This window comes from Xenopus laevis, chromosome 1S, assembly GCF_017654675.1.
Source record: "Xenopus laevis strain J_2021 chromosome 1S, Xenopus_laevis_v10.1, whole genome shotgun sequence".
Classification (NCBI taxonomy): domain Eukaryota; kingdom Metazoa; phylum Chordata; class Amphibia; order Anura; family Pipidae; genus Xenopus; species Xenopus laevis.
This window is the reverse complement of record NC_054372.1, coordinates 93,379,991-93,392,313: the sequence shown is the minus strand read 5'-3', so window position 1 is coordinate 93,392,313 and position 12,323 is coordinate 93,379,991. Positions and strand designations below refer to the sequence as shown.

Sequence of the window (12,323 nt, the reverse complement as noted above, 5' to 3'; positions counted from 1 at the left end):
ACCAGGAAAAATTTGAGGTTTAATAAATAGGGCCCTTAGACTGACAGAGTTTGGCAGATTCACTGTACTTCAGGGGAATTATGGTAAAACAGTAATTTTTCCCACTGATGCTTTCCCACAGGACAATCTATTCACTACTGAACAACCAGAGGTAGTACCGTATATACTCGTGTATAAGCCGACCCGTGTATAAGCCGAGGTACCTAATTTACCTAAGAAAACTGGAAAAATGTATTGACTCGTGTATAAGCCTAGGGGCCCCATGTCAGATTTCAAAATGTGAATGTGTAAATGTGTAATCATGTTTTATGGCATAGAAATCTATCTAAAACTATTTAAAAGAGCCTCCCCATAATTCCATCAGCAGGAACATGACACTGCAAAAATATGCTTACCCTGAGAAGGATCAGTGTGGGCCAGGTTATAAATAGGACACAGTTCTCTAGCACAGACGCATAGTGATGCCACTGCTGATCCGACGGGGTGAAAACATCAAAATCCCTCATAAAATGGCTGGAGAAATGTTCCCCTTTACACCCAGCACCCTGCGAGCCCTGCAGAGACAGAGGGAGCTCTGTCTTGTCCCGCAGAGCTTTGACTTCCAGCCCAGCAGTGCGACCCCCTGTGACCCGGCCCCAGCAGGACTGTCTGTGACTGACTGTCACGATCGCCGCCCGGAGCAGGTCCAGGAGCTCCGGGCGGCGCGTCCTTCCCTGCCGGCGTTCGCTCCCAAAATGGCGGCGCCCATGGCCGCCACGTGGGTAGCGGCCGGCCCGGGCGGCGATCGTGACAGTCAGTCACAGACAGTCCTGCTGGGGCCGCGGAAGGAGCGTATCTACGTATGACCCGCGTATAAGCCGAGGTTGAGTTTTTCAGCACATTTTGGGTGCTGAAAAACTCGGCTTATACGCGAGTATATACGGTACATACATTTAGGCATCTAGGGGTTATTATACCAATAGATTTATAAACAACTCAACATTACCCTTATCCTCATCAGCCTTAACTCCAGGTTTAATTTTAGGTTTATGCACATTTGTGGATGCTCCCTAAGTAGTAAAGTCAGGCCCGGATTTGTGGAAAGGCCACCTAGGCCGGCAGGATTTTAGGGGGGCGGCATGCTGCCCAATCACACCCACTTTGGCTCAAAAACACTGGTGATGCGCTGGAGATACAATAATTTTTTAAATTTCCCATGAGCCAATCCCCATTGCTCTGGTTCAGATGATGAAAATTTGCATGAATAAGGGGGAGGGGACAGGGGCGCCCACTATGTAAATCCGGCCCTGAGTAAAGTAGTAAATAATCAGACTCTGGTACTTGAACTGCCATAGTAAGCTACTTTCAAAGGCTTGCCAGAATGACATACAGGAGTCTATAGTCTATGAAGGGTGTGTTTGACCTGTGCCTTAACTTCCTTCTCCTGTGTGTTCTAAGAGTGGCCTTTAATTTGATCAATACTCTAGTTCAGGGCTGTCCTACTGGCGGCCTGCAACCACCTCCCCCTTGTGTGGTCCCCCACATGAAGGTCTGTCTGCTGTAATTCCTTACTTTGTGTAAACTTTAAAAGGTATCAGTACTGATCTTAACTGGGCCCTGCATTGTTTAAACCTCAAATTCAGACAGTAAACTCCTGCATTGTTCACACACATAATCCTCCCTGCATTGTTCACACCTGTATCACCTCTATTGTTCACACCCAAAAAACCCTGTACTGTTCACAACTCAGACCTAGTATAAAGTGCCCACATTGTTCACCTGTTCAATTCACATACAAACTGCTGGAGGGGCACCAGCATTTTGACACTATGTAGCAAAGTATGAACTGTCCATTTTGCCTGATAGAGCATGAGACAGTAAAACCTGTGCGCCATACTCTGTTAGCCCTATGCTCCCTGTGTGTGTCTGTGGGAGGCCATCCACTGCCTGCCCTATGCTCCCAGTGTGTGCCATACACTGCCTGTCCTAGGCCCTGTGTGTGTGCCATACTCTGCTTGTTTGATGCGCCCTCTGTGTGTCATACTCTGCCTGCCCTATACTCCCTGTGTATGTCATACTCTGCTGGCTCTATGCTCCCTGTGTGTGCCATACTCTGCCTGCCCTACTCTGTACCTTGTGGGAAGTGAGCCTGGGGGTTTGTTATCTTTTGAAATTTGTTGTTAGGGGCCCCTAAATTGTTTACTTATGTGCTTGTGTACTTGTGTGCTGGGGGTGCGGTGTTATCCACAGGTGAGGAGGCGTAATATGGATTTAAGGGTATTGTAAAGAACTTACCCAGGGGACGGCAGGGACGCCTGCCGCCCCCTCGACGGGGACGCCCATCTCTCATCTCCGCCGCCGATGTGGCTAGGCTCCAGCTCCTATGGAGCGCGCGGCGCACATGCGCTAGAATTAAAGGGACAGGTGCGCCGGCGTATTTGCGCAGGCGCTGGCGCTGATTCGCCAGCGTCCAATGGCGCCAAATTCAAATGTTTAAATGGCCATCAGTCCTTTTGTGCCTTGCCCAACGTAGGTTCTGAATATTGTTCCTGGGTGCGATTTTCCTGTGATTCTTGTTGTGACCTTTGGCTATCCTTGATTCCGGTTTGATTTCCGCCTGCCCTGACCCTTTGGCTCGTCCCTGACTACTCTTTGGATTCCGCTCTGTACTTCGACCCTGTTTGTTGCTGACCTGGCCTGTGACCTCGATTACTCTCCTGCTTTCCGATTTTGTACTGCATTCCCGATTGGTTTCGACCCGGCCCGTTTCTGGACTTTGATAACCTCTACGTTAAGTTCCCTTGCTCGCCCAGAGTTCTTCCCTCAGTCTCCTCACTATTAAGTCCTGGCGGCATCCGAGTAGCGGAGGGCCCCACCCGACGTGAAAGGCGGCGGTTATAGGCCGAAGCGTGAGCCGAGCCCGGGACATTGGGGTTTACTCTGGGTTGTGGGGTACTAAACGTTACATTACGTTGGGCCCAAAAAACTAAAGAAGATGGAGCCAGCTGAAGCTACTACTTCCACCACTCCTTCGGAAGCTATTCTGGCGAATCTTCTACAGAGGCTTGGTGAACAAGAGGACAAGCAAGACTATATTGTGCAATGTCTTCACGGTCTTTCTTCCAGACTTGACATGATGCAGCAACAGCCTGTTCCTGGTCCGAGTAATACTACTCCTCAGGCAAGCACTTCTCTACCTCCACATACGGGTAGTACCTTCCATGAGCCCAAGGTTCCTTTCCCCGAAAAGTTTGCTGGGGATCGAAGTAAGTTTTTTACTTTTCAAGAGGCATGTAAGCTACATTTCAGTTTTTTACCCTATTCTTTCCCTACTGAAGAATCTAGGGTGAATTTTGTAGTTACGCTCTTACAGGGTGATGCCCAGCTCTGGGCATTTAGTTTGTCTCGAAGGGATCCAGCCCGGCACTCTTTAGAGGCTTTCTTTAATGCTATGGCTATAATTTACGATCCTGATCGTGCCGCTTCTGCCGACGCAGCCATACGTGCTTTTAAACAAGGCAAACGGCGGGCAGAGGATTATTGTACTGAATTTCGCCGTTGGGCGGTAGAGACGGGCTGGAATGATACGGCTCTTATGAGTCAATTCAGGGTTGGTCTGGCTCCGGCTATTAAAGATAGTCTTGTAAATTTTCCCACACAGTCTTCTCTGGATTCTCTCATGCATCTGGCCATCCAGATTGATCGAAGGCATAGAGAGAGAGAGACTCCAGGAGGAGCAGGTTACTTATGTTACACCTCCTTCTGTAAATGTCTTTAACACCCCACAAGTCTTTCCTAGATCCTTAGAAGAACCTATGCAGATTGGTTCTACTCGTCTCTCTTCCGAGGAGAGGGTTCGTAGGAGGAATAATGGGTTATGTCTGTATTGTGGGGATAAGGGGCACTTTCGCAACACCTGTCCCAAAAGGCCGGGAAACGACAGAACCTAAGCAGGTCTGGGGAGTCTTGCTTGGGTGATGTCGTTTCTACTCCCCAATCTTCACAAATTTTAATTCCGGTTCTTTTGAGTTGGGACAGTGGTTGTGTGCAGAGCTCTGCTTTTTTGGATTCTGGGGCAGCGGGTAATTTTTTGGATTTTGGGTTTATTCAAAAACATGGTATTCCTTGGGAACCACAGGTTCCATCTTTCAGATTATCCGCCATTGATGGTAGATCTTTGGGTTCCGGACTAGTATCTACTCGATCTAAGATTATTCACATGTCCATTTCCGATCATTTTGAATCCCTTTCATTTTTCATTACTGACTGCCCACAGACTCCAGTCATTTTAGGTCTTCCCTGGTTACAAGGTCATAATCCCCAGGTTGATTGGCCCTCTGGTAAAATTTTGAAATGGAGTCCTGCATGTATGTATTCTTGTGTTAAGTCTGTCCAGACCCTGGCCGCTACTTCTTTAAAGAGTCTTCCCCCTTGTTATGCCGCTTTTTCCGATGTTTTCTGTAAAAATGCAGCTGAATCCTTACCCCCCCATAGACCCTATGACTGTGCTATTGAATTATTGTCTGGGTCTTCTCCTCCCAAGGGTAGGACATATCCTCTTTCTCTCCCCGAGTCTTTAGCCATGGAGGAATATATTAAAGAGAATTTGGAGCGGGGGTTCATTAGACCTTCTTCTTCCCCTGCGGGGGCTGGGTTTTTTTTGTCAAGAAGAAGGATGGGACTCTTAGACCCTGTATCGATTATAGAGGGTTGAATAAGATCACGGTCAAGAATCGTTACCCTCTTCCTTTAATCTCTGAAAGTCCCTTCAGCCAAACTGGGTCCCAAATTTATTGGTCCTTTCTCTATATCTGATGTTATCAACCCATGTACTTTCAGGTTAAATCTTCCTCCCGAACTCAAGATTTTTAATTCTTTCCATGTATCTCTGTTGAGACCTGCTAGAGTGGTACGTCAGAATTCTCCTCCTCCTCCTATTTCTGTTGAGGGCCAATCTGAATTCTTGGTTCACAGGTTGATTGACTCTCGTATCTCTAGGGGTAAACTCCAATATCTGGTTCATTGGAAGGGTTATGGTCCTGAGGAGAGATCCTGGGTTTTCGCCTCTGATGTTAAGGCGGATAGGTTGATGAGACAGTTTCATTCTAAATTTCCCAACAAACCTAAGGGTCCAGTGGCCCCCTCTGGAGGGGGGGGTAATGTAAAGAACTTACCCAGGGGACGGCAGGGACGCCTGCCGCCCCCTCGACGGGGACGCCCGTCTCTCATCTCCGCCGCCGATGCGGCTAGGCCCCAGGCGCCGGCTCCTATGGAGCGCGCAGCGCGCATGCGCTAGAATTAAAGGGACAGGTGCGCTGACGTATTTGCGCAGGCGCTGATTCGCCAGCGTCCAATGGCGCCAAATTCAAATGTTTAAATGGCCAACAGTCCTTTTGTGCCTTGCCCAACGTAGGTTCTGAATATTGTTCCTGGGTGCGATTTTCCTGTGATTCTTGTTGTGACCTTTGGCTATCCTTCATTCCTGTTTGATTTCCGCCTGCCCTGACCCTTTGGCTCGTCCCTGACTACTCTTTGGATTCCGCTCTGTACTTCGACCCTGAGCCGAGCCCGGGACATTGGGGTTTACTCTGGGTTGTGGGATACTAAACGTTACAGGTATGTCTTACATTTTTCACATACGAGTAATATCCCTGCAGCAAGCACCAACCAGGTCTTAAAAGTTCTTGAGATAACATGAGCGTGGTTCAAATGGGTGTGGTTTAAAGGGGTGTGGTCAACACTGGCTTCGATTATTGGCCCTCCACCAAGTAGGCCAGAAAAATTCCGGCCCTTGGTACCACATAAATTGGACAACACTGCTCTAGTTGAACTAATAAGCTACATAGAAGACGCTTTTGCCCTTCCAAACATACTGTTTTATATCTTGTGTCTTTTGACTATAAGTGGGACTTACATACATGTGCTTCCACGCTAGGTTATGTTACTTTAGTGGTAGTTAACAACAGGCATGTAATCTTAAAGGAAAACTATACCCCCCAAACAATGTAGGTCTCTATTAAAAGATACTGAGTAAAACAGCTCATGTGTAAAACCCTGCTTCATGTAAATGACCCATTATCATAATAATATACTTTCTTAGTAGTATGTGCCATTGGGTAATCATAAATAAAAAATTGCCATTTTAAAAAATAAGGGCCGCCCCCTGAGATCGTAAGATTCACTGTGCACACATACAAACCACATGTAAGGTCACATGAGCCAATTAACAGACAGAGTTCTGCCTTTTGCTTCCTCACTTCTTCCTGTTACAGTTAGAGTTGTAGTATTTCTGGTCAGGTGATCTCTGAGGCAGCACAGATAGAGTCACGAAATGGTGGTTCAAGGCAAGAGATGTAAAAGGGCAATATTTATGTAAATATATATTCCAGTTTGGTAAGATTCTTTAATATGTCATTCAATTTGATATAAACTATTTGTTGCTTAAGTATTCATTTTGGGGGTATAGTTTTCCTTTAAGTGTAACTGTATTTTGGCATTCATTTTTATTTTATTATTGTATTGTTTTCCATCTGTTTTTTTTTTTTTTACTTACGGTTTTAGTGTACAGCACTGAAAATACAAGTAGATCTATATAAATAAAACTGACTTTCTGTTTGCATATTACTAAAGGGGCAGTAGACCAATTTTTTAAGCATTTGTTCACTAAACACAGGGTTTAAGTTGAACATACTTTCCTATTTTTTAAATTAAAGGACAAGGAAACCCCTTATATAATTTTTCCATCTGAATAGGTGCTTTAAAAAGTAAATAATACTTTTAATGCAGTATCTTATATTTTATAAATAAAAGAAATATAACATTGTATTATATTACAATATATTAATTTATATTTTATTACATGAAAATGCAGCTGCAAAAACTACACTAATTGCATTTAAATAAATTAATAATCATTTTAAATGAGCGGAGCTCAGCCAGGTGCATTTATTAGTATCCTGGATTTTTGAAATTATATGGTAATCTAAACATTTACTTCTCCTTTAAATAAAAAAAATGCTATTTAACTAGGTAATTCTTTTAATGATAGAAATAATTTGAAAATATTGGTTAGCTCTACATAAGAATGAGTGAAACTGTCAAGAGAACAGAGTTGACTCAGAATAACCTCTTCTATTGGCCAGAGGCAGGAGTGAATAACTCCCTCAATTAAAACGATCAATCCAAAGTCAATTTATAGTGACACAAGCAAACCAACAGGTCAGAGAGTTTAGAGCACAGCACATTGCAAGGGATAAGCTATTTTCTCAAGTCATAATAAAATGAATATTTTTTTACCTCATACACAAATACCAGACAGCTTAAGTCTAGTCAAAAGAATACATTGCTTGAAAATGTAAAGTTGGTAATAAAACTAGTTTACTTTATTTTTCTTAAAAGGATTTCTTGCAGACATTGAGCTAAGGCTGTCTTAAATATAGAGATCCTAGTTACAGCCAGCAGATTACTAAAAATAGACCACTCTTCAGCCAGATGGAACTCTGCAAGAAGTGTATTTAACCATTTAATAAATGTCCCATATCATACCCAAATGTTCCATTTATTCTAATATCACGGATCCAAAAATGTGGTGATTAGAGGAGCAGGACAATACACGAGACTCTTACCTTTAGGCTGCAGATCACAGTGCAAGGTTCACACCCTTTTGGACTGTCAAAGAAGCTAAATGCACAGGGACAGGTGCAGGACTGTGGGATAGTGAAATGATGACCAGTCAAGAGGAAATGTGACCCATGTGGATGTAATATTCATGTCCTGGTATAGCTATCACAATCCGCCTGGAGAAAGAGGAGAAAATTATGACTCATAATTATCATTGTTTTATTCATATAATTTTTCATAAATATGGCAGATTCAGAAGTATAATTATAATAAAAGTACCATAGTGACTAGAGTAAAGTCAAAACTATTATGCTGTTGCTTTGCCAACACTCTTTGCACTCCTTCCTCTTCTCTTATATGTATTATATGCTATGGGTTGAGCACAGTTTTCCTAGTTATCCAAAAACTTAATTGAATGTAATACTGTAGTAAAATAACATTGAATCCAATAGCAAACAGGAACAGAAGTTGTAAATGCATGGTGGGAATAGAGGAAATATGGACACAGAATTACAGGGCTACCACCAAAAATACTGCCCTATATTAAAATACTCATAAATACTCAAGATAAGGTCCAGCGCATCCTGCAAATCTACTCTATACAGTGAAATTATGCCGTTATGTAAACTCTTATGGTTTGCGGTGCAGCAGATGCATATTAGCATTCCTATTTCTTTTAATAGTTTAATATTCTTCACTATGTATTAGCATCTAAAAGACTCCATCACCAAAAATCATATTTATTTTTTATTTATAGGTTTGTTTAATAGAATACAAAAACTAAAGTTTTTTTAGCAATATGGGAAACTTTTATAGGAGTAAAGTACCTGAATGTATTGGTTACATAGTTACATAGTTAAATTGGGTTGAAAAAAGACAAAGTCCATCAAGTTCAACCACTCTAAATGAAAACCCAGCATCCATACAAACACCCCTCCCTACTTTCACATAAATTCTATATACCCATACCTATACTAACTATAGAGTTTAGTATCACAATAGCCTTTGATATTATGTCTGTCCAAAAAATCATCCAAGCCATTCTTAAAGTGGACCCATCACCCAGACATATATAATCTGTATAATAAAAGTCCTTCTTAAATTAAATATGAAATACAATTTCTTTTTTTTATTAAAGCATTCATAGCTGTTGAAAAATCATTTAAAAATATCAGCTGTCAATCAAGTATTGCCTACCCCGCCTCTATGCCTAGGCATAGAGGCGGGGCAAGCAATTACTTTCACTTTCCATTCAGCACTTCCTAGATGTCACCGCTCTCCCTACATTCCCCCAGCTCTATTAACGATTTAATTGTGTAACCAGTGCATGGGGATGGACATTGGGTCCCTGTCCCCTGGTGCAGAATCAAAATTCTGAGATGATACAAGACTTGCCTTAATAAAAGTGTCCACAAAATGGCTTCTGCCTGCTTGCTATAATTATGAGTTCCCAGACTGATGGAAACAAGATTCAAATAATTTATACAGTGTAATTAAAGTTAATTTTGCTTGACTAACATGATAAAACAGGATTTGGATAATTTTGTTTGGGTGACGGGTCCCCTTTAAAGGCATTAACTGAATCAGCCATCACAACATCACCCGGCAGTGCATTCCACAACCTTTCCTGACTATGGAGAGCCCCCTACGTTGCTTCAAATGAAAGTTTTTTCATCTAAAGGGGTGGCCTCTGGTACGGTGATCCTCTTTATGGGTAAAAAGGTCCCCTGCTATTTGTCTATAATGTCCTCTAATGTACTTGTAAAGTGTAATCATGTCCCCTCGCAAGCACCTTTTCCAGAGAAAACCACCCCAAGCTTGACAGTCTACCCTCATAATTTAAGTCTTCCATCCCTCTAACCAATTTAGTTGCATGTCTCTGCACTCTCTCCAGCTCATTTATATCCCTCTTAAGGACTGGAGTCCAAAACTGCACTGCATACTCCAGATGAGGCCTTACCAGGGACCTATAAAGAGGCATTATTATGTTTTCATCCCTTGAGTTAATGCTCTTTTTTATACAAGACAGAACTTTATATGCTTTAGAATGACACTGCCTAGAATTAGACAACCTATTATCTACAAAACCCCCTAGATCCTTCTCATTTAAGGAAACTCCCAAACCTGCATTTATATTATTTTTGCCAAAGTGCATAACCTTGCATTCATCAACACTGAACCTGATTTTCCAGTTTTCCATTTTCCAGTTTGCTGCCCAGTTTCCCAACTTAGACAAATCACTTTGTAAAGTGGCAGCATACTGCATGGAACCTATAGTTCTGCACAATTTAGTTCTGCACAATTTCATACCACAAACGTGAGAATTTATTATCTGGTAAATTCATGGATTTATATGATGCTGTTGCATGTGTTACTGTCCCTGCTGCTACAAAAAAAACAGTTTGCAATACAGTTTGTAAAAATGCTTGTGTAGCGTATGGAGGTAGATATCTGGTGAGAATCTGCGCTTTGTGCACAGTGACAGCAGACGCTATTCAAGTTTATGTGATAGTGGACCAAATGAGTTTGTTCTCTACACATGTCTGAAGACCAGTATATAGTATCCTACATCTTATGTCATTATTGGCAAGATTTTCTGTTAACTGTGGACTTCATGGGAGAGTAGCATGTTCCAGAATCCTAAATCTTTTGAGTGACAGGTAAATAAAGTTACCTCTGTAAAATTATAGAATGTAATCATAGGCAGCAGAAGATGGTTTTGGCTGGGGGGGCTCAAGACGAAGGTTATAGGTGGCACGCGTAGCGCGCCGCAGCAAAAAATTGACCATGCCCCTTTTGGCCACTCCCTTTGGACTCCACCCTCTTTCCGTGTGCTTTCCCTGAATTTTTAGGAAAATTGAACCATGGCAATTCAGGCAAAATTTGCTTAACGTCTTGAGAGCTGTGAATGCTGCACTACAGCACATTATGGGCAAAAAGATTCTGGCACCTAAAGTACATTACATGCAGAGAGTGAGGTACTCAAAAGACATACAAAGGAGCAGTAGGTACTGATCTCCCGAGAACATAATATAGAGAAGGCACTACTAGCACTATATATTAATCCAGAAAATGGTTCAATTGCATCTTGGAGTCGGGAAGACACTTCATTTATAAATACCCCCATAATTCATAGTAGAATGGCAATTCCATGTAAAAATACCCCCAGAACTTACATCAAGAAGGCACGGTGGCAATTCCATGTATAAATACCTCCAAAATTCATGGCAGGATGGCACCATGGCAATGCCATGTAAAAAAAACCCCAGAATTCATAGTAGGATGGCACAGGCGCAATTCCATGTACAAATACCCCCATAATTCATAGTAGGATGGCACAGGTGCAATTCCGTGTACAAATACCCCCAGAATTCATAGTAGGATGGCACAGGTGCAATTCCATGTACAAATACCCCCAGAATTCATAGTAGGATGGCACAGGCGCAATTCGATGTAAAAATTCCCTCACTTAGGACGATTCACGAGGGTGCCTGGTGGAATCCCAGTCGGAGCATCAAGAGGATTCTCAGGAATCTCAAATGCAAATGCATTATGCAGCAGTGTGCGAGGCGCCAATGCAAAACTAATTGATGCTGGGCCCGGGCGCAGGATGCGCACCACCCCCACACCCTTACCCTCTAGATGCGGAGGAGACGATGTTTTGTTTTTTTTTTTAAAAGTGTTTTTATTGGTTTTCTCACACAGAAAAAATCAAAACAGACATTGTTCCATGAAAGAAACAAAAAATCATACATAATCAGTAAAAGCAATAAAAGAAAAAGGAAAGGAGGGAGAAGAAAGAAAGAAAGAGAGAGAGAGAGCCAAATAGGGTGTGGAGGGGGTGAACAGTAGACAAGACTAGAATCTAGTGGAACGAACATAGATCGGCATTTTAAAACACATGTGGGCTATTAGTGTCAGAGTTCAAAACCCATAGCATCCATACAGCTACAAATTTGTCCTTGCATCCTCTAGACATATATACTGCTTTATAGTAAGGGAGGGCTTTATTAACAAGGTCCTTCCAGTCCTCCAATTTGGGTGCTTCCTTTTTATTCCACCGAAGAACAATCATTTTCCTAGCATAGAACAACAGCAGCTGGAGCAAAGTCCGACAGCCAATTGCGTTCACATCTCCACCCATGTATCCAAGCAATGCTAGGCTGGGCTGAGGCAGTATAGGGAAAACCAAAACTTTAGAGATAAAGGAGAAGACGTCAGTCCAGTACAGTAGCGAGTCAATTTGGGGCATGTCCACACCACATGGAACCATGTCCCCGGGTGCCCACAGCCTCTGGTGCAGTTCTGATCTCTGGTAGGGTCCATATGATGAAGGCGCACCGGCGTGAGGTAGGAGCGATGCATAAATTTCAGTTGTACCAACTTGTCTCTAGCCGAAGTTGTGGTGGCTAACATGTGACGCATAATCAGCTCCCAGGACTCCTCGTCCAAATTATCAATGTCCCTGATCCATTTCTGGAAACATTTAAGCGGGCGTTTTTCTTCAGGCGCCAACAGGATATGATAAATGGTAGAGAGAGGTTTGGCGACCACCTGAAGTTGTAGAGCCTTTTCCAAAGAGGTAGCCACAATAGTAGACTGCGGATCAGGGAATTGCGCCTGAACAGTGTGACGAAGTTGGTCATACCGAAACTGTGTAACATGCTGTGCCGGACAAGAGGCCTTGAGCTCCAGAAAACTTTTTAGCTTCCCCTCACGATACA

The 12,323-nt window shown here is 42.9% G+C and overlaps 1 protein-coding gene across 2 annotated transcripts in view; it reads right to left on the bottom strand.

Annotated features, from left to right (window-relative positions):
- The window catches only part of jsrp1.S (junctional sarcoplasmic reticulum protein 1 S homeolog), a 49,359-nt gene that overhangs the window by 24,550 nt on the left and 12,486 nt on the right, over positions 1-12,323 (bottom strand). For both annotated transcript variants that reach the window (XM_018243637.2, XM_018243638.2), the window contains exon 2: positions 7,605-7,775. The gene's annotated coding sequence lies outside the window, so the exon portion shown is untranslated. The remainder of the gene's footprint in view (positions 1-7,604; positions 7,776-12,323) is intronic.